This window comes from Rutilus rutilus (assembly GCF_951802725.1).
Source record: "Rutilus rutilus genome assembly, chromosome: 9".
Taxonomy (NCBI): Eukaryota; Metazoa; Chordata; class Actinopteri; order Cypriniformes; family Leuciscidae; genus Rutilus; species Rutilus rutilus.
Genome location: NC_140223.1, coordinates 40,495,185 through 40,515,978, shown reverse-complemented (window position 1 = coordinate 40,515,978; position 20,794 = coordinate 40,495,185). Strand labels below are relative to the sequence as shown.

Here is a 20,794-nt window from a genome sequence, read left to right as displayed (position 1 = left end):
TATGCATCTCAACAATGGTGACGAGCAGAATATTCAATTAGGAAAAGTAAATTACATAGACAATTCAGATCATAATTTATTCATACCGCAATGCATGATGGGAGCCATTAATGAGTTGTGATTGGTGGCAGCGACTGCAACATGCTTTATTATTGTCACCATTGTTGAGATTCACAGGCTGATTATTGATGTCTGTGTTTCTAAATAAAATTCATTCGAAAGTCTCTTGATCAGAACAATGGTTATGAAATATTTTTGGATTATATGAAAAAAACTGAAAATCATGTGCTGTAGAATCACAGAGCTGCTGTAACTAACAAGTTAAGCCATCTCAATAAGTTTGGTTTTACAGATCACAACATGATTATGTCAAAACATAACCAACACCATCAGATCACACTGTCTCTTTATTCATCTGACTGTTATAAATCAATAACAGCAGACAAGCAAAATTTAAAGTAAACATATAAGTATCAAGACCCCAACTAAAGCAAACACCCATCACCTTAATGGTAACTTACAATTAGTGATTTCCTCCTTCAGTGATTCTGCTTGTTAACATCAGGTGTCTTCAATAATGCTCAATCATCACTAAATTAATCACTTAATTATCTCATTAACTTTAACACTCTTGAGTGTTAATTTAACACTAATATTTTAACACTTTACACTTTTGAGTGTGGACTCATATACACTCCCAGGAGTGTTAATTTAACACTGGAGTTTTTGCTGTGTAGGCTGTCTAAAATAGGCGGAAATTAATCTGCATGCAAACAAAGTAAGCGGTCGCGTTGAGCCTTTTGACAAGAGAAAAGGCTTTTTTTGCGTAATACTGTTTTTATTGCATTTTCTTAAACACTTACACAACAATGTACATCACATGTCTGTAACATCACATATAATGTACAAAAAAAAAAAAAAAAAAAAAAAACCACAAAAAAAACACACCGGGGCTCATATTACATGAAAAGTGCAATAGCACAAACCAACATTGGATAATAAAGTATGTACTTTGGAAGTCAGAGTTAACAATACACTGCAATCAGTAATAGCCACAGATAAGAGAAATAAAATAAAATAAAATAGGGTTAGTGCAAATTAAAATATATTTTCGAATGAATGTAATACCTAATCAAGCATTTTGTTCCTCCTCTATTATATTGTTCATATCCCCTTGCTCAATAAATAATAAAAAGGGACTCCAAATCCTCTTAAATTGGTCTTCTTTACCCTTAAGAATATATGTTATCTTTTCCACTGCAATGCATGAAGATATTTCTCTTAACCATCGAGTTATAGTAGGCCTTTCTATCTTTTTCCAATAAATGGCGATGAGCCGTTTGGCATGTAGAATACACATGTCTACCAATACTTGAGTGTCCTTTTTAATTTTCCAGTTATCTGGATGAATACCAATAATGAAAAGCCCAGGATCCAGTGGCAATCTCACTGAGACTATATGCCATATCATATTATTAATTTCTTTCCAAAACTCTTTTATTTTATCACATTCCCACATACAATGAATTAATGTGCCTTTTGCACTGTTACATTTATAACAAGTATCTGGTATGTTGCTATAAATTTTGTTTAGTTTTTCCGGAGTTATATAAGTACGCATAAGCCAATTGTACTGTAACAGTTTTAGTCTGCTGTTAACTGTCTGTGTTTGAGCTTTTGCACATGTTTGCTCCCATTTTTCCTTATCTATCTTCAATCCAAGGTCTTGTTCCCACATGGCTAATCTGGATGAAGATGACTCCTGAGAACCTAGCAATAACATGCTGTATAAACAAGATATGTGTCCTCCACCAAGGCTTGGTTTAGACACACATCTCTCCAGATTAGTTAGCTCTGGCTCAGCGAGTCCTTGTCCCCGGGCAGTACGTATAAAATTCCTAATTTGCAAATATTTATAATAATGTTTTTTAGGGATTTGGAACTTATCAGTAATATCAGTAAATGACATTAGAACGCCATCTTTGTATAAATCTTTAACTGTCCACAGACCATTCTGAGCCCAGAGTCGAAAGCCTAAATCCTTTCGACCAGGTACAAAATTATCATTCCCCCATATTGGGCTAAATACAGATAGAGACTCTTTTTCCTTTAGATGAATTCGTACTTTCCCCCAGACATTAATCATGTTCAGTACTATTGGATTAAATGATATTCCACTCAAATTTTTCTGTAATACTTTTATATTGGCTGAATAAAGATACAAGTTAAAAGGAATCTTCGATTTCACAAAATAAATTTTCTATTTCTAGCCATTTAGGAGGAGCACTTGCTGAAAACATAAACATTGTTTATAAACATTGATAAACATTATCGCTCTTAACTGGGATGCCCAATAGTATGCTTGAATATTTGGGAGTTTCAATCCTCCCCTATCGTATGGTAGGTAAAGCAAAGATGTCCGGACTCTTGGGTGTTTATTATTCCAAATAAACTGGATAAACATTCTTCGTAGAGTGGTGAAAAATGAGGTAGTGGGGGGCAAAGGGATATTTTGGAAATAATAAATTATTTTGGGTAGTGTATTCATCTTTAATATATTAATGCGACCGATTAATGAGATTGGTAAACCTGACCATCTATCTACAGACTTAGTAATTGAATTTGTTAGGGCATTGAAGTTCAGTGAGGTTATTTTTTCTATATCTGCCACAATCTGGAGTCCTAAGTATGTAAATGAATCTGTAACGTTAAGACTGGAAGTTAAGTATGATAATTTTGACTTTTCCTCTTGATTAAGAAATAAAATAGAGGATTTAGACTGATTTATCTTATAGCCAGAAAATTTCCCAAACCTTTTTATGAGACTGAGTAAAGCTGGAATAGATTGGCTGAGCTCTGTAAGAAATAATAAAACATCATCTGCATATAGGGATATGCAGTGTGTTATTGAGCCGATCCTAATTCCACTAATGTTGCTTTCATCCCGTACTGCAATAGCAAATGGTTCAATTACCAAGAGAAACAAAAGTGGTGACAGAGGACATCCCTGCCGGGTACCTCTATTTACTTTGAAAGGCCTTGAAATTATTCCATTGGTCAGAACCTCTGCTGTAGGGTGTGTATACAATAACTTAATCCATGAGCAAAAAACTTCCCCAAAACCAAACCTTTGTAGAACCTCCCAGAGGAAAGGCCACTCCACCCTATCAAAGGCCTTCTCTGCGTCTAAAGATAAAATTGCTGTATCTGGAGAACCCTTTTTGTGATGTAAAATATGAAACAACATCCGTACATTGTGAAATCCCTGACGGCCTTTCACAAATCCATTCTGATCGCGGTCCACTATATTTGGTAAGACATTTTCTAGTCTTTTTGCCAATATCTTACTAAGTATCTTTGTATCAGAGTTTAGTAATGAAATTGGACGATAGGATTCACACTTTGTTTTTAATTTGTTGGGTTTAAGAAGGAGCATAATCAGTGCACCTCTTAAAGATGGTGGGAGTACACCTTGTTGATATGACTCTTTAATCATATTTAAGATAGGAGAGGCTAATTTTTCCTTAAACTTCTTATAAAAATCTATAGGAATTCCGTCCGGTCCAGGAGTTCGACCACCTCTCAGATTCTCAATAGCACTTAAAACTTCTTCTTCTGATAAATCTGCTTCAAGATTGTATTTTACCTCATTAGAAATCTTAGGAATTTTAATCTCATTTAAAAAAGTTTCTTGTTGTTTCCTATCTTCTGTATATTCTGAGCTGTATAAAGAGCTAAAAAAATCTTTAAACGCATTATTTATTTTAACAGGATCCGTCGTAATATCTCCCCCCTCATCCTGAATAGAATTAATAGCACTTTCGGACTGCAACTGTTTGATTCTCCATGCTAAAAGTTTCCCTGGCTTTTCTCCTTGATCATAATAGCTTTGTTTCAGTTTCATCATACTGCTTGCCACTCTAGAGGCGGACATCTCTTCATACTGGGCTCTAAGAAATAAAATTTCCTGATCAATTTTTGTATCATTAATTTGATTTTGAAATTGTCTTTTTTCTAAGTCTTTCAATTTAGAATCCAGAAGATTTAACTTTTGATTACATAATTTTGATTTTGTTTTAGTGTAACTAATTATCTGACCTCTAATAAAGGCTTTAAATGCTTCCCACCTTGTACTAGCTGATGTTTCTGAAGTATTCATATCGAAATATAGGTCAATCTGTTGTTCCATATATTCAATAAACTTTGAATTTCCTAGCCACTTTGGATGTAATCTCCAGTTTGGTGGGTCACTTCTTAAATTGGCATCCATGTATATCAGAGATATGGAAGCATGATCTGATAGTACCATACTATCATACCAACAGTCCTGAATTTTTGACAGGAGAGGTGCTGATATAAGAAAATAGTCAATTCTTGAGTGAGTCTTGTGCGTACTTGAGTAACATGAGAATTGGATATCTGTGGGTTTTTGGTTTCTCCATATATCAATTAAATTTAAGTCATTTATAAAAGATTTTAGTACTTTTCTTGTTTGATTGTGTGACCGATCGACTCCAGAAGATCGATCTTTACCCGGATCTAGGGTGCAATTAAAGTCACCTCCCATTATATAGTGACCCTGAAGTGAGGAAATAGTTAAGAATAGGTTAGTAAAGAATGCAGCATTATCTGTATTGGGACCGTATACATTAATTAAGTTTAGTGTTTCTGACAGAAGGGTTCCCTTTATAATGACACACCTCCCCACAGTATCGTATTTTACCTCAGACATCTGAAATGGTATAGATTTATGAATCAAGATAATTACCCCTCGTGCTTGGCTACTATAAGATGCAGAAAAAACTTGTCCAGGCCATCTCCTTCTAACCCTTATTATATCTTCAGATCTTAGATGTGTTTCTTGAAGGAACACAATCTTGCACTGCAATTGTTTGAGTCGGAGCATGACCTGCTTGAGTTTTGTAATACTGTTAAGTCCCCTACAGTTCCAGGATGTAATTTTAAGCTTTACTTCTCTAGACATTGTTATTAATTATACACAGCAAAAACTCCAGTGTTAAATTAACACTCCTGGGAGTGTATATGAGTCCACACTCAAAAGTGTAAAGTGTTAAAATATGAGTGTTAAATTAACACTCAAGAGTGTTAAAGTTAATGAGGTAATCAAGTGATTAATTTAGAGATGATTGAGCATTATTGAAGACACCTGATGTTAACAATCAGAATCACTGAAGGAGAAAATCACAAATTGTAAGTCACCATTATGGTGATCAGTGTTTACTTTAGTTGGGCTCTTGACACTTCTATGTTTACTTTCAATTTTGCTTGTCTGCTGTTATTGATTTATAACAGTCAGATGAACAAAGAGACCATGTGGTCTGATGGTGTTGGTTATGTTTTGACATAATCATGTTGTGATCTGAAAAACTAAACTTATTGAGATAGTTTGGTTTAACTTGTTAATTACAGCAACTCTGAGATTCTACAGCATATGATTTTCAGTATTTTTCATATAATCTAAAACATTTAATAAACATTGTTCTGATCAAAAGACTTTCAAATGAATTTATTTAGAAACACAAACATATATAATGAGCCTGTGAATCTCAACAATGGTGACAGTAATGAAGCATGTTGCAGTGGCTGCCACCAATCACAACTCATTAATGGCTCCCATCATGCATTGCGGTATGAATAAATTATGATCTGAATTGTCTATGTAATTTACTTTTCCTAATTGAATATTCTGCTCGTCACCATTGTTGAGATGCATAGGCTGAATCTTGACGTCTGTGTGTGCCTAAAAGAAAGATTTTTATTTTATTTTTTCCAAAACAACTTTTAAGAAATCCTTTGTATTGTATCTAAAATTCTGGATATTTATGCAGATTCACAGTTATGCTGTAATCAACAACATAAATCTAAGTCAGAAATAAGGATCTTAATGAGTTCAGTGATCAAGTTCAAATGATGATTGTCATAATATAACCAACACCATCAGATCACTTTTTTTCTTTGTTCATCTGGCAGTTATAACTCAGATACAACAGCCCAACAAAAACTAAAGTTATCAATATAAGGGTCAAGAGCCCAACTAAAGCAAACACTGATCACCATAACGGTGGCTTACAATTTGTGATTTTCTCCTTCAGTGATTCTGCTTGTTAACATCAGGTGTCTTCAATAATGATCAATCATCACTCAATTAATCACTTAATTATCTCATTAACTTTAACACTCTTGAGTGTTAATTTAACACTCATATTTTAACACTTTACACTCTTGAGTGTGGACTCATATACACTCCCAGGAGTGTTAATTTAACACTGGAGTTTTTGCTGTGTAAGCGAGCTGTGTTTTAATGGGTGATTATTTTGGGGTTTTTCCTATGCATAACTTTTTAAATCATTTTTATCAATCACTGCAGCTTTGGTGCGGTGCCCTTTGTGCTGCTTAGTGGGTCCGATGACTGTTCACCTCACAGGTAATGTTTATTGTTAAGAGCTCGTGATATGGTGCTGAAATGGCTGTGTGGGGTTAACATTCTTTTCGGATATCAAATAGGTGTGATTCCCTGTATTCCGTTGTGTAACCGGTGGGCATGACTGACCAATCCGTGTCTATTAAGCGTGCTATCTAGCGTGATCTCCTGATGGTAAGTGTTTTTACGTTACTATGACAGGGAGTGGGGATAGTATTATGATTGGTAACATCTCCGTTTGTTTGTTATAGGATTCTCCCTCTCGTTCTATGCCGTGATTGTTGCTACTGTCTTCACACTATTAAAGTGCGGCGGTTAATACGGCCGCACTGACGCGATCATCACTAAAGAGAAGGGGACTGCTCGTTTGGTTCTTATCGTGGCGTTATATTTGACCCGTTTCATATTCCTGGATTGTGTGGGGGACTAGTTGGTTCCTTCCACTTGTAGGGGAGCTAGCTGGTGCGGTAAAGTAGGTTTTATGTTCGACATTCGTTAGACATTCGCCAAGCAAATTAAGGGACTGTCTCAACTGCACACACACACACACACACACACACACAAATAAGCATTCCAAGGTGCGAAACCACGCAAAGCATACTAATAAAATGTAAAGATGTGAATTAAGTGGACAACCTATTTTTTGTCAAATAGGCTTAGATAGTTTTAAGCTGTGCATGGGATATTCACTATGAATGGGTACATGGTTATTACATTGTACTCCCAAAATTTTAATTTTATCTTATAGAAACAGGTGATATCACACCACCTGGAATTTGTTCACCAACCCTTGGAGCACACCATACACGACTTGGATTTGGAAAATGTCATTTCGTCTATTTTTAATGAATTTTTGAAATCCGCAAATCTATATAACTTCCTGGTCATGTGACCTGATGATGTCACACCACATGTAATGTATTCACCAACCCTTGGAGCACACCATACACGACTTGACTTGAATTTGGAAAATGTCATTTAGTCTATTTTTAATGAATTTTGGAAATACGCAAATCTATATAACTTCCTGGTCATGTGACCTGATGATGTCACACCACCTGGGATTTATTCACCAACCCTTGGAGCACACCATACACGACTTGTGCTGCGTTCCAGTCCAAAATTGTCATGCCCTTCACTTGCTAACTTCCCTCCGTCTCGTTCACTCGGATGTACGTCATTGCAAGTGCCCACTACTGGCGGAAACTGCAATGGTCTGAACTGGAACGTCCTAAGCCCTTGATCACTTGGAATCAGCTGTTGAGTTGATGTATTACTTACATTTTTTCCCATTTAATAATTTGTTTAATGCAGCATCCAAATGTTTATAGGTGTGTTTGGGTTGTTTTAAATTAAAAAATATATATATAATTAATATATCATAGAGTTGTCTGTGTGGTGGTGATTAGACGAGCTATGTAGTGACGTCACAATCGTACTGCATTGTGGGACATATAGGTGCCTGAAGTGTACATTTGAAGCAGACTCGCTCCCTCGGTCAAAATCGAGGGAACGAGGGTCTGTCCATATAAACTTCCCTCGTCCACTTCACGAAGTGAAACGCACTTCAAAATGGCAGCAGGGATTCCCCCAAGGGGAAGTGCTTAGGGAAGTTCGCAAGTGCGTGTCTAAAAGTGGACTGGAACGCAGCACTGGATTTGGAAAATGTCAATTTGTCTATTTTTAATGAATTTTTGAAATCCGCAAATCTATATAACTTCCTGGTCATGTGACCTGATGATGTCACACCACATGTAATGTATTCACCAACCCTTGGAGCACACCATACATGACTTGGATTTGGAAAATGTCAATTTGTCTATTTTTAATGAATTTTGGAAATACGCACATCTATATAGGTGTGTTCGACATCGGCTGCGGCTGGATGTAACCGATCGGCGAGAGTAGCCGCGTGCAGGCGGGGAGGAGCTGCAAACGGAGACGTGAAGTCGGACACTTTCTGGTTCCCGTAGTGACCGCTCACGTGGTGTTTGCATACTTTACCACAGCTGAAGTGAAATAAATGCAATATTTGCCAAATAATACACAGATGTCATGTTTCAGAGACATTTTCATTCAATACTTTATGTACTGCTTCATGCAACGTCTGTTTGAACAAGAATACAGTTCAACATAAGTTACTATCAATGAAGTGGAGTCTACGTTTTTTAATCAGTTTTAATTTAATAAACATGACACAATATAACATCGCAACTACATGAAAAGAGTGTTTACTGTTATAAAAAACTGATTTGTGAGCGTTAGAGGAACTAAAGGTGTTCGGATAAACACGAAACACACGTGATCGTTGTCATGCAGTGAATCCGGCCAATCGTGGAACAGCTGTGTCGTCATCAGCCCTCGTGCAGCCGCTCTTGAGAAGCTGCGCTGGCTGAGTTCTCTGGCTACTCTCGAATCACTCTCGTGGTACTTTGATGGCATACGTCACAGTCACGTGGCGTCGGCGCTGGATCAAGTCGGACAAAATTTCTAACCGGCATGCACAAGTCAGCCACCGATCGGTCTGCGCAGAGCTGCATGAAGTCGAACAAGCCTTATAACTTCCTGGTCATGTGACCTGATGATGTCACACCACCTGGGATTTATTCACCAACCCTTGGAGCACACCATACACGACTTGGATTTGGAAAATGTCATTTCGTAAATTTGTAATGAATTTTTGAAATACACAAATCTATAACTTCCTGGTCATGTGACCTGATGATGTCACACCATCTGGGATTTATTCACCAACCCTTGGAACATTTTTACAGGTTTTCTAAAGTTTTCTATTTTTATTTTTTCCTAATTGATATTAAAAGAGGAATTTGACAAAGCTGTGAAATTAGATTGATTTCACAAGTAATGACCATTCACATTAAGAAATACATGTTTTGTCATATTTTCATAGAGAACAAAGAAATTAAGTGCATACAGTTAGCTCATGACATCCCTTTATTGAAGAAAACATACAGAAGTTAAACAATCAAGAGTTTTATTTAATTTTCGTCTGTTTCTTTAAATATTAACAAATGTGAACTTATGGTATTGGGATTTTGTAATATCACCATTATGTAGGCTAGTATAACAGTGAAAAAAGTATGTCTTGCATGTCTTATTACTGTAAAACCAAATGCTATATTTCAAAAGGCACCAGAGTTTTTACTAAAATGCAATTTTGATGTTAACATAATCCTAATTTTACAGAAAATAACTGTGATTTTTTGACGATCATTTTCTTTCATTTTAAATTGTACTCAAAACACTGTAAAATTACAAATCATATCTGTAAAATAAAAATTCAGCTGTTATTTTAGGTATTGTGACATTAATGACAAATTACAGTAATTCACATTTTTTATCCAGAAAATTGATTGTATTTTTCATACAGTATTTTTTCTGTTTTCTTAAATTACATAAAAATGTATGTAAAATTACAAATATAATCTGTAATTTAACAGTAACAAAACAGTTAAATGATAAAATGGTCAAATGACTGTCAGCCCCCCAAAAAACTGTAAAACATCCTAAATTAAATAAACTGAAAAACACTGTTATTTTACCGGTATTTCCTGAATAATCACGATCATAAACCTTCATTGTAAAAAAAATCGTAAAAAAAGGGTCAAATGACTGGCAGCTGCGGCTGCCAAACAAAAACCTTAAAATTAAAGTAAAATATGCTAAAAACTTTAAAATAAATTTGATGTCACCATGATTGAGATCAGTGTCTGCTTTAGTTGGGCTCATGACCCTTGAGTTATTAACTTTAGTTTTCTCTGGCTGCTTTAACTGTGTAACTGATACACATTTGTTATAGCAATAAATGCAGAAGAAAATATCAGATAATCTTGATCGTTTATTGATGATGTTATAGTCATCATTTGATGATCTGATTCACTGATGTGTCAGTCAAATTTCTGACTATATTAGCTTAGATTTCATAATATATAGATTGAGTTTAGTTTTATACAAAGTCTATAATTAATGTCATAATTTTTCACATAATCCATGAAATATTGTGGCATCAGTATTATAACACTGTGAAATATATAATTATAGTACAGAAAACGTTTTGAGCAGGTTGTTTTTTTAGTAGTATAGAGACATCAAGAATCAACATATGAATCTCAACAATGGTGACAACCAACAAAGCCTTTTTGTGATTTTTTTTCCGTTGTCACCATTGTTGTGATTCATACGCTGATTCTTGATGTCTGAGTGAGTCTATATGATCCTGTTAAAACATTTTCTGTATAATGACTTCATAAAATCTGAGTATCACAGCACTGCAGGATCTTCTATAGCAGTTTTATCGTGCAAAATGAACAACTAATATTTAACAATTTAATCAGATATTTCACTTCAGGTAGTATTAATAAAGCAGGACACTACATGATGATTAGTATCACTAAAAAGTGACCAACATCATCTGATCTGAGTTTCTCTTGGATTCCTACCATAATTAATATGCATCAAAGACACACAGTTAAAGCAGCCAGAGAAACATTAAAGTTAAACACTAAAAGGTCAAGAGCCCAACTAAAACAAACACTAATCTCCATCATGGTGACATCAAACTTTATTCTTTTCAATAAAACTTCAACTTCTAAACCTCTGTTAATTCTCAATAAGAATGTCAGTATGAAAGAAATAAGTCTGGATTGTAATAAGTGAAGATGCTGAGATCCTGAGAGATCTGGTAGTGTTTAATGTTCTGTTGGGGTTTAAAGTGTTTCTGTATGGTGTGTTTCTTGTGTCACCATTGTGTTGAAGAGTAGAGCCTGAGCTTCAGTCCAGGATGAGCACAGAAACACTGATGAAATGCTGCATGTTGCTTTATTTAACTGACAGTAACTGTGTAGTTGCTGATGTAGTGATGTATAGTCACAGCAAATCATGCATATAATTAACTGCATGTTTTTCAGTAAAAAAATCAGAAAATAAATGTGAAATAACTGTGTTTCTGTTAAAAAAGATTTATGAAGATTTCTGTAAAAGTATTTTGCACTTATTTAAATAGGATATTTTACATTAATTTTACAGTTTTTGTATGGCAGTCGCAGCTGACAGTCATTTGTTATTTTATGGGATTTTTTTACAGTGAAGGTGTTTGACTGTAATAATTCAGGAAATAGCTGTAAAATAACAGTGTTTTTCTGTAAAACATTTAAGGAAAATTTCTGTAAAAGTTTTTTGCACTTCATTTAAATTAGGATATTTTACTTTATTTTTACGGTTTTTGTTTGGCAGCCGTAGCTGACAGTCATTGACCGTTTTTTTACGATTTAATTTTTTACAGTGTACCAATTACACTTATACACTCATAAATAGGTTTTACTTTGTACAATAATAATTTCTTCCTCCACAAAGGATTAATGCACAATTTGGAATAGTAAATAAATCAAGGTTAGAAACAAAAACTTTTTTTAATGACAATTGGCTTGGGAAAACAGTGAAGTTTTAGATCATGACTTTGCTCTCTTGCAGATTCAATGTGACAGGTGTTGTAGGTTGTTTCACATTTTATGTGTAGGCCTACAGCTACCGTGCAGTAGTTCTGAAACGGAATGGTTCTGTGTGTTGTGCAGGACACAGTAAAAAGGGACAAACAACAGGTAAACAGTTAGCCTATATGGTAAATATGTGACATGGCCCATCATCATTTTGAGTTGCTCCTTTGACCAAGACACAATTTTTCCATTAAATATCTGTTTTTTTGTGAAATTTAATTTTAGGCTTATTAGATAGTTTTTTTTTTTTTTTTTTTTTTTTTTTTTATTGCACAATAACACAATTTTTAAATTGCTTGCTGTCATTAACACTTTTTGTTCATATATATATATATATATACACTACTGGTCAAAGGTTTTAGATCGGTTAGAATTTTTATGTTTTTAAAAGAAGTCTCTTCTGCTCACCAAGGCTGCATTTATTTGATAAAAAACAAGAAAAAAAAAACAGTATTATTGTGAAACATTATGACAATTTAAAATGACTGTTTTCTATTTTAATATATTTTAAAATGTAATTTATTCCTGTGATCAAAGCTGAATTTTCAGCATCATTACTCCAGTCTTCACACAGCAAAATCCCCAGAGTTAAATTAACTCTGCTCAGAGAACATTTGGTCCCTCTCTACAGAGAGTTAAAATAACTCTGAAACAGAGTTAAAGTTAATGAGATACTTAAGTGATTAATTAAGTGATGATTTGGCATTAATGATGAACACCTGCTGTCAACAAGCAGAATCGCTGAAGGAAAGAGAAACAAGAACAGAAAAAAAGAGAAACACAAGAACTACAACTGACTTCAGACACAGTCTTCGATGAAATCAACTGAAGACAAAATAAGACATTAAATCTCTCAAGATCTCAGCAGAGGAGGATTAAACAACTCCACAAACAGCATTACCAGCTTTACTTATTACTAACCAGATTGACTTTATTTCTGTCATATGTTTACAGAAGTTCTTATTGAGAATTAACAGAGGTTTAGATGTTGACGATTTATTGAAAATGTTTGGTCACCATTATGGTGATGAGTGTTTCCTTTAGTTGGGCAGTTTGACTCTTAACTTATTTTTTTGTGTGTTTGTGGTTTTTGTAACAGCTTTTACCAAACCATGTAATTTGTTGCAAAGAATACCAGAAGCAAAGATGTTCAGGTGATCTAATTTTCAACAACAAAAAGTAGAATGATGTGCTTATATCATCACTGTCCAAAAATGGTCATTTGATGTTAATAGATTATATTCACTAACAATACTGTCTTGCCACAGATTGGACATTTAGAATTTTTTAAAAACATAATGGGGGAATTTTTTTTTTCTAAGACACAGACATCAAGAATCAGCATATGAATCTCAACAATGGTGACATGTTTCATGCCGCAATGCATCCTGGGAGCCATGAGTTTTATACTATTGTGGCTCCCAGCATGCATTGCAGCATGAAGCATGCCACCATTGTTGAGATTCATATGCTGATTCTTGATGTCTTTGTTTAAAAAAAAAAAAAAAATCCTATAATGTATTTTAAAAATCTAAATTCAGAATGTCCGATCTGTGGCTAGAGAGTATTGTTAGTGAATATAATCTATTAACATCAAATAATCACTTTTAGACAGTCATGAGATACGTGCATTTTTTTACTATCTGCTGTTAAATCTATATCACCTGATCATCTTTGTTTTTGGTTTTCTTTGTAACAAATTACGTGTTTTGGTAAACACTGTTACAAAAACCACAAACTCACAAGAAGAGTCAAACTGCCCAACTGAAGGAAACACTCATCACCATAATGGTGATCAGACATTTTCAATAAATCGTCAACATCTAAACCTCTGTTAATTCTCAATAAGACCTTCTGTAGACGTCAGACAGAAATAAAGTCAGTCTGGTTAGTAATAAGTGAAGCTGGTAATGCTGTTTATGGAGTTGTTTAATCCTCCTCTGCTGAGAACTTGTTGACAGCAGGTGTTCATCATCAATGCCCAATCATCACTTAATTAATCACTTAAGTATCTCATTAACTTTAACTCTGATTCAGAGTTATTTTAACTCTATGTAGAGAGGGACCAAATGTTCTCTGAACAGAGTTAATTTAACTCTGGGGATTTTGCTGTGCAGTGTCACATGATCCTTCAGAAATCACTCTGATATGCTGATTTTATGCTCAAAAAACATTCATTATTATTTTCAATGTTGAAAACTGTTGTGTACAATTTTTTTCCAAAATTCTTTGATGAATAGAAAGTTCAAAAGAACAGCATTTATTTAAAATAGAATATTTTCTAACATTATAAATGTCTTTACTGTAACTTTTGATCAGTTTAACTCATCCTTGATGAATAAAAGTATTGATTTATTTTATTTCTTTCCCCAAAAAATAAAATTAAAATTCTTACTGACCCCAAACTTTTGAAGGGTAGTGTTTAATGTTACAAAAGCTTTCCATTTCAGATAAATGCTGTTCTTTTGAACTTTCTATTCATCATAGCATCATGAAATAAAAATGTAAAAAACTGTTTTCAACATTGATAATAATCATAAATGTTTCTTGAGCATCAAATCATCATATTAGAATGATTTCTGAAGGATCATGTGACACTGAAGACTGGAGTAATGATGCTGAAAATTCAGTTAAATTGTAATAATATTTCAATAATTATATATATATATATATATATTTTTTTTTTTTATCAAAACAAAAAAATCAAACATTTTTAGTCATTACTTTAGAGAAAGAGAATGAAGCATTATAAATAACCATTGTGATATCAAAATGATAGATCACGTCACATCTTATATGAATAGAGATGTCCTTCTATTTATATATTAATTTATTTTATTTGTTTGTTTGATGTATCAAAGACTTTTTTTTTCTCTTTTTTAGAAAACATCAAAACAATGTATAGTGGCAATGTATTTTTTTTAAACATTAAATACATAATAATACTAAACAGTTGCATGGTTCGTATTGATTTTAAAGTTTTACTTTTATAAATAGTTTCCAAATATATGTAAATGTCAATTTTAAATTGTTTAAAAATATTTATTTTTCAATCCACTTTGGTTATAGGCCTAGTAATAAGCCATAATAGTTATGAAATCACATATAAATATTTATCTATATCAATTGTAAAACATTTAAATATCACTTTCTTCAAAACAATATCAGCTTCAATATGAGTGGCTCATGGGCATAAAATATACAATTGTCTTCCACATCAACTTTAAAGCACAAGTGTCTAATGAGTGTAGGCCTACTACTCAGTGTTATGTATCTTATATGAAAACTCATTAACTTTGTTCGTTATAGAATATCTATGAGGTGTCATCTATAATTTACTCCAATCTAAAACATGTTTCTTGAACAGAGAGTTCAATGTATTTGTAACATCAAGAATATATTTTGTTTAGACAATGGAGCATAGGCAATTATTACATCCGTAACTTAATTTTTTTTTATTATTCAGCCTAAATTGGGAAGTACTCCAAGTGTCTCTAATCCAATAAGCCTCAAAAGTTCTCTGGGAATTGCATACAATTAAATATTAAAAGATACCATCATCTTTAATCAATTTCCACAACCAAAATTCCCAAACCAATTGTCATTAAAAAAAGTTTTTGTTTCTAACCTTGATTTATTTACTATTCCAAATTGTGCATTAATCCTTTGTGGAGGAAGAAATTATTATTGTACAAAGTAAAACCTATTTATTAGTGTATAAGTGTAATTGGTATGTTATTAACATCAAAATTGCATTTTAGTAAAAACTCTGGTGCCTTTTGAAATATAGCATTTGGTTTTACAGTTATAAGACATGCAACTACTTTTTTCACTGTTATACTAGCCTACATAATGGTGATATTACAAAATCCCAATACCATAAGTTCACATTTGTTAATATTTAAAGGTGCATTGCGCAAGTCTCTGAGTTTTTGCAGAACTATGCCCCCTTCTGGCGACACGCGAAACTGCAACCAGAGTTGTGCACGCGGTTACGTGGAGTTTGGGATGACCTAGAAGCCGGTCTCTTTGAATCCATCTTCTACTTTTGCAAAAGTCGCTCGAGTTGTCTTCGCTGATGCGGATAATGGCGGCGAATACACAAACCTGCCAGACATAGCCAGGTGAGCGTGAACGCGCATGACGTCACGCCCAGTCGATTCCGTCCCGAATCCCTCTTATTTATTTTACTGTACAGGATTATAGAGGCAATCGCAGTGATCATAGAAGGGCTCATTCAGCCCATCAGGCAATTGTTTAAGCATGTATGGGTTAGAAAAATGGGTATTTTTAACATGAAAAGTTGCTTAATGCACCTTTAAAGAAACAGACGAAAATTAAATAAAACTCTTGATTGTTTAACTTCTGTATGTTTTCTTCAATAAAGGGATGTCATGAGCTAACTGTATGCACTTAATTTCTTTGTTCTCTATGAAAATATGACAAAACATGTATTTCTTAATGTGAATGGTCATTACTTGTGAAATCAATCTAATTTCACAGCTTTGTCAAATTCCTCTTTTAATATCAATTAGAAAAAAAATAAAAAATTGAAAACCTGTAAAAATGTTCCAAGGGTTGGTGAATAAATCCCAGGTGGTGTGACATCATCAGGTCACATGACCAGGAAGTTATATAGATTTGCATATTTCAAAAATTCATTAAAAATAGACGAAATGACATTTTCCAAATCCAAGTCGTGTATGGTGTGCAACAAGGGTTGGTGAATACATTACATGTGGTGTGACATCATCAGGTCACATGACCAGGAAGTTATATAGATTTGCGTATTTCAAAAATTCATTAAAAATAGACGAAATGACATTTTCCAAATCCAAGTCGTGTATGGTGTGCTCCAAGGGTTGGTGAATACATTACATGTGGTGTGACATCATCATTTTTCAACAATCTAAGTTGTGTATTATATGCTGCATGTGTGTATAAATACATTGTTGGTCATTTGAGGTATTTACATAAAACAACCACAAAGTTAAATAGCCTAGATGTATTTAATTTAAAACATTCAGTTTAATTACATATGTATAACAGATATATAAATCATATACAAGTTAAAAATTGGCTTAATCTATTTTTAATCCATTTACTAACATCAACTACATACGTAAAAGGATCACGTTTTTAGTGTTTTTGTGGAATAATGCACATACTTTACCAACTTTGTTGCTGATTTGGCACTTTTGAGACACTCCCTAACTTGAAGTGCCCAAGTGGGGATAGTTGTGAGGACTTTTTCACTTCCAATTCTTAAAACAATTACATCATCGAATAATATTAAAATTCACTTTTGACATTATGCTTTACAATGTGACCTAGACGAGATACAGCATCATCCACGACTATTAAGCCATTACATATCAATTAATGCTGCAGAAAAGATCGAATGTCTAACGAATGTCCAACATAAAACCTACTTTACCGCACCGAGCTAGCTGCCCTCTGTGTTTTGTTTGATTTGATACCTCTTTTTGTTTGTTTCCTGCTAACTTACTTCTAATCTTTTGGAAGTATAGTTTGTTTAGTTAACTTGATTTTTATTTTATTTTCATTTCATCTTTATTATTGTAAAACCATTTAACTGCGTGTACTATTTAATCAAGCCAGTTAATTGCTTGGTTCATGTGATCAACTATCTATAAGTATAATTCTATTTGTGTGTGTGTGTGTGAACCTCTACTGAGCTAAAATTGTCTTGTATTAATCAGGTGACCAACTAATTGACTTTCCTGCGCTTGAATGGTTTTTCTCTTTATTTTTGTCATTGACATTTATTGTTGTGAGGATTTGCTTTATTGATGTCTATTTGGTCATTTTTATGAATATTGTTATAGTTTCTTATCTTTATTTTGCAGGCGCTGGGTTCCCACGGGTGGATTGCTTTTCCTCCTCCTGGTGGTGGTCCTTTATCGTGTGCAGTGTACACTGTGGAGTGTGTGATCGTGTGATTAAGTGACACGGGGGGGGTGTGTGTGTGTGTGTGTGTGTGTGTGTGTGTGTGTGTGTGTGTGTGTGTGTGTGTGTGTGTGTGTGTGTGGAAGTGTGCTCTGTAAAATCAAATCCCACGTTGCTTCCTGCCGTTGGGAGCCTCAGGCCTGCCGGTATTTAGTTTCTGTCTCTGTATGTTGTTTTATTGTTTAGTTTAAAGTGGGTTTCACACAGCAAAAACTCCAGTGTTAAATTAACACTCCTGGGAGTGTATATGAGTCCACACTCAAAAGTGTAAAGTGTTAAAATATGAGTGTTAAATTAACACTCAAGAGTGTTAAAGTTAATGAGATAATTAAGTGATTAATTTAGTGATGATTGAGCATTATTGAAGACACCTGATGTTAACAAGCAGAATCACTGAAGGAGGAAATCACTAATTGTAAGTTACCATTAAGGTGATGGGTGTTTGCTTTAGTTGGGCTCTTGACCCTTATACATTTACTTTAAATTTTGCTTGTCTGCTGTTATTGATTTATAACAGTCAGATGAACAAAGAGACAATGTGATCTGATGGTGTTGGTTATGTTTTGACATAATCATGTTGTGATCTGTAAAACAAAACTTATTGAGATGGCTTAACTTGTTAGTTACAGCAGCTCTGTGATTCTACAGCACGTGATTTTCAGTATTTTTCATATAATCCAAAAATATTTCATAACCATTGTTCTGATCAAAAGACTTTCAAATGAATTTATTTAGAAACACAGACATCAATAATCAGCCTGTAAATCTCAACAATGGTGACAATAATAAAGCATGTTGCAGTCGCTGCCACCAATCACAACTCATTAATGGCTCCCATCATGCATTGCGGTATGAATAAATTATGATCTGAATTGTCTGTGTAATTTACTTTTCCTAATTGAATATTCTGCTCGTCACCATTGTTGAGATGCATAGACTGAATCTTGACGTCTGTGTGTGCCTAAAAGAAAGATTTTTTTTTTTTTTTTAAACAACTTTTAAGAAAGCCTTTGTATTATATCTAAAATTCTGGATATTTATGCAGATTCACAGTTATGCTGTAATCAACAACATAAATCTAAGTCAGAAATAAGGATCTTAATGAGTTCAGTGATCAAGTTCAAATGATGATTGTCATAATATAATCAACACCATCAGATCACTTTTTCTCTTTGTTCATCGGGCAGTTATAAGATACAACAGCCAAACAAAATCTAAAGTAAATGTATAAGGGTCAAGAGCCCGACTAAAGCAAACACCCATCACCATAACGGTGGCTTACAATTTGTGATTTTCTCCTTCAGTGACTCTGCTTGTTAACATCAGGTGTCTTCAATAATGATCAATCATTACTAAATTAATCACTTAATTAGCTCATTAACTTTAACACTCTTGAGTGTTAATTTAACACTCATATTTTAACACTTTACACTCTTGAGTGTGGACTCATATACACTCTCAGGAGTGTTAATTTAACACTGGAGTTTTTGCTGTGTACCTGTCTGAACACCTAAAACAGAGGCATGTCTTAATAGTCAATACTGCCTGCATTTCAAGTCACAAAAAGTAATATTTTGTATGCAGTGTACAGATTGAGCCATACCATTCCCTCGAGCATCTTTAAAGCCTTTGGTGCAGTTCATGTCAGATGTGCAAATGGATTTCAGGGTTGGATACTAAATGAAATTAAAATTAATACCAAGTAATGTAATACAAAAAAATCATAAATGTAATACTAAGCCAAAGACGGGTAAATGTCAAATCAGTTGATATAGTTTTAAAATAAATTAACAGCCGAATCTTTTATGGTCATTCAATAAGTTGAATGACATTGATATAATGTTATACATTATTCGGAATTTGTTTTGAGATGTAATTTTAGTTGTGTTTGTGCCTGTGTCTAAATGGAAGCTCAAAGAAGAGGAAAGATTACGAGAGAGCACATTTTCTTCATGTCTCACCTCTGCACATTTTGACAGTGTTTGGTTTGGTGTGAGGATCATGTTGGTCATCAGGAAGAAAGAACATTTGTATTTTTGTATTACTCACGTCTTTTGCCTAATTCTATGAGGGAACCGAACCTGTGTGCTTTACTCATTGTTGGAGTATTTTCCCTGGGGCTAATCCCTAGGGTGGCGTAGTCGGACTTTCTTTATTAGGGAATAAAAACTTGCTCTTGTGTTTCAAAAATTACACCGCCCTGCCACACTAGGTCAAAGAGATGTGTTTTTAGTCTAGATTTAAACTGACAAAGTGTGTCTGCTTCCCGGACAATGTTAGGAAGACTGTTCCAAAGTTTTTGTGCTAAATAGGAAAAGGATCTACCGCCAATAGTTGATTTTGACCTGCTGTTTGCACTGTTGTTGTGTGAATGAGCGGGCCGGAGCGCGCTAAGGGTTTTCTGTTAAGCCTGGAACACACCAAACCGACGCCAAAGAACTAGCGCTGATGAAAGCCGACTGTTGTCCTGCGTCAGGGGAAAAAAGCTGCACCTGAACACACCGAGCGAACTATTGCCAACTGTCAGCAAGAATGCGCGTTCTGCGCCTGCGTGTAAATGAGACAACTGTCTATTTCTGAAGATATATTCATCTATATTCGTCATTCAAAAAGAGAAACCGACGCTGCCGGCTGTAGATACACAAACCATAAACAAAGCAGTGTGTGCTTACCGTTTTGAATATCAATCCTGCTAAACACTTTCTTTATTCCACTCCGCTCATGTTAATATTGAAATATTCGCCAAAGAACACTCAGGTAAGATGACGTAACATTAGAACAGCCTTCTATCTGTACCGTTTTGACTTCTTTGCTTACTGTTTTGCTATTATCGTGCAGTGACTCGTTCACTAAGCTGAACAGCCAACCA

At 34.3% G+C, this 20,794-nt stretch overlaps 1 protein-coding gene across 1 annotated transcript in view; it reads right to left on the bottom strand.

Annotated features, from left to right (window-relative positions):
• LOC311297429 (P2X purinoceptor 4a-like) overlaps positions 1-20,794 on the bottom strand; it is a 49,873-nt gene that overhangs the window by 13,425 nt on the left and 15,654 nt on the right. The window lies entirely within an intron of this gene.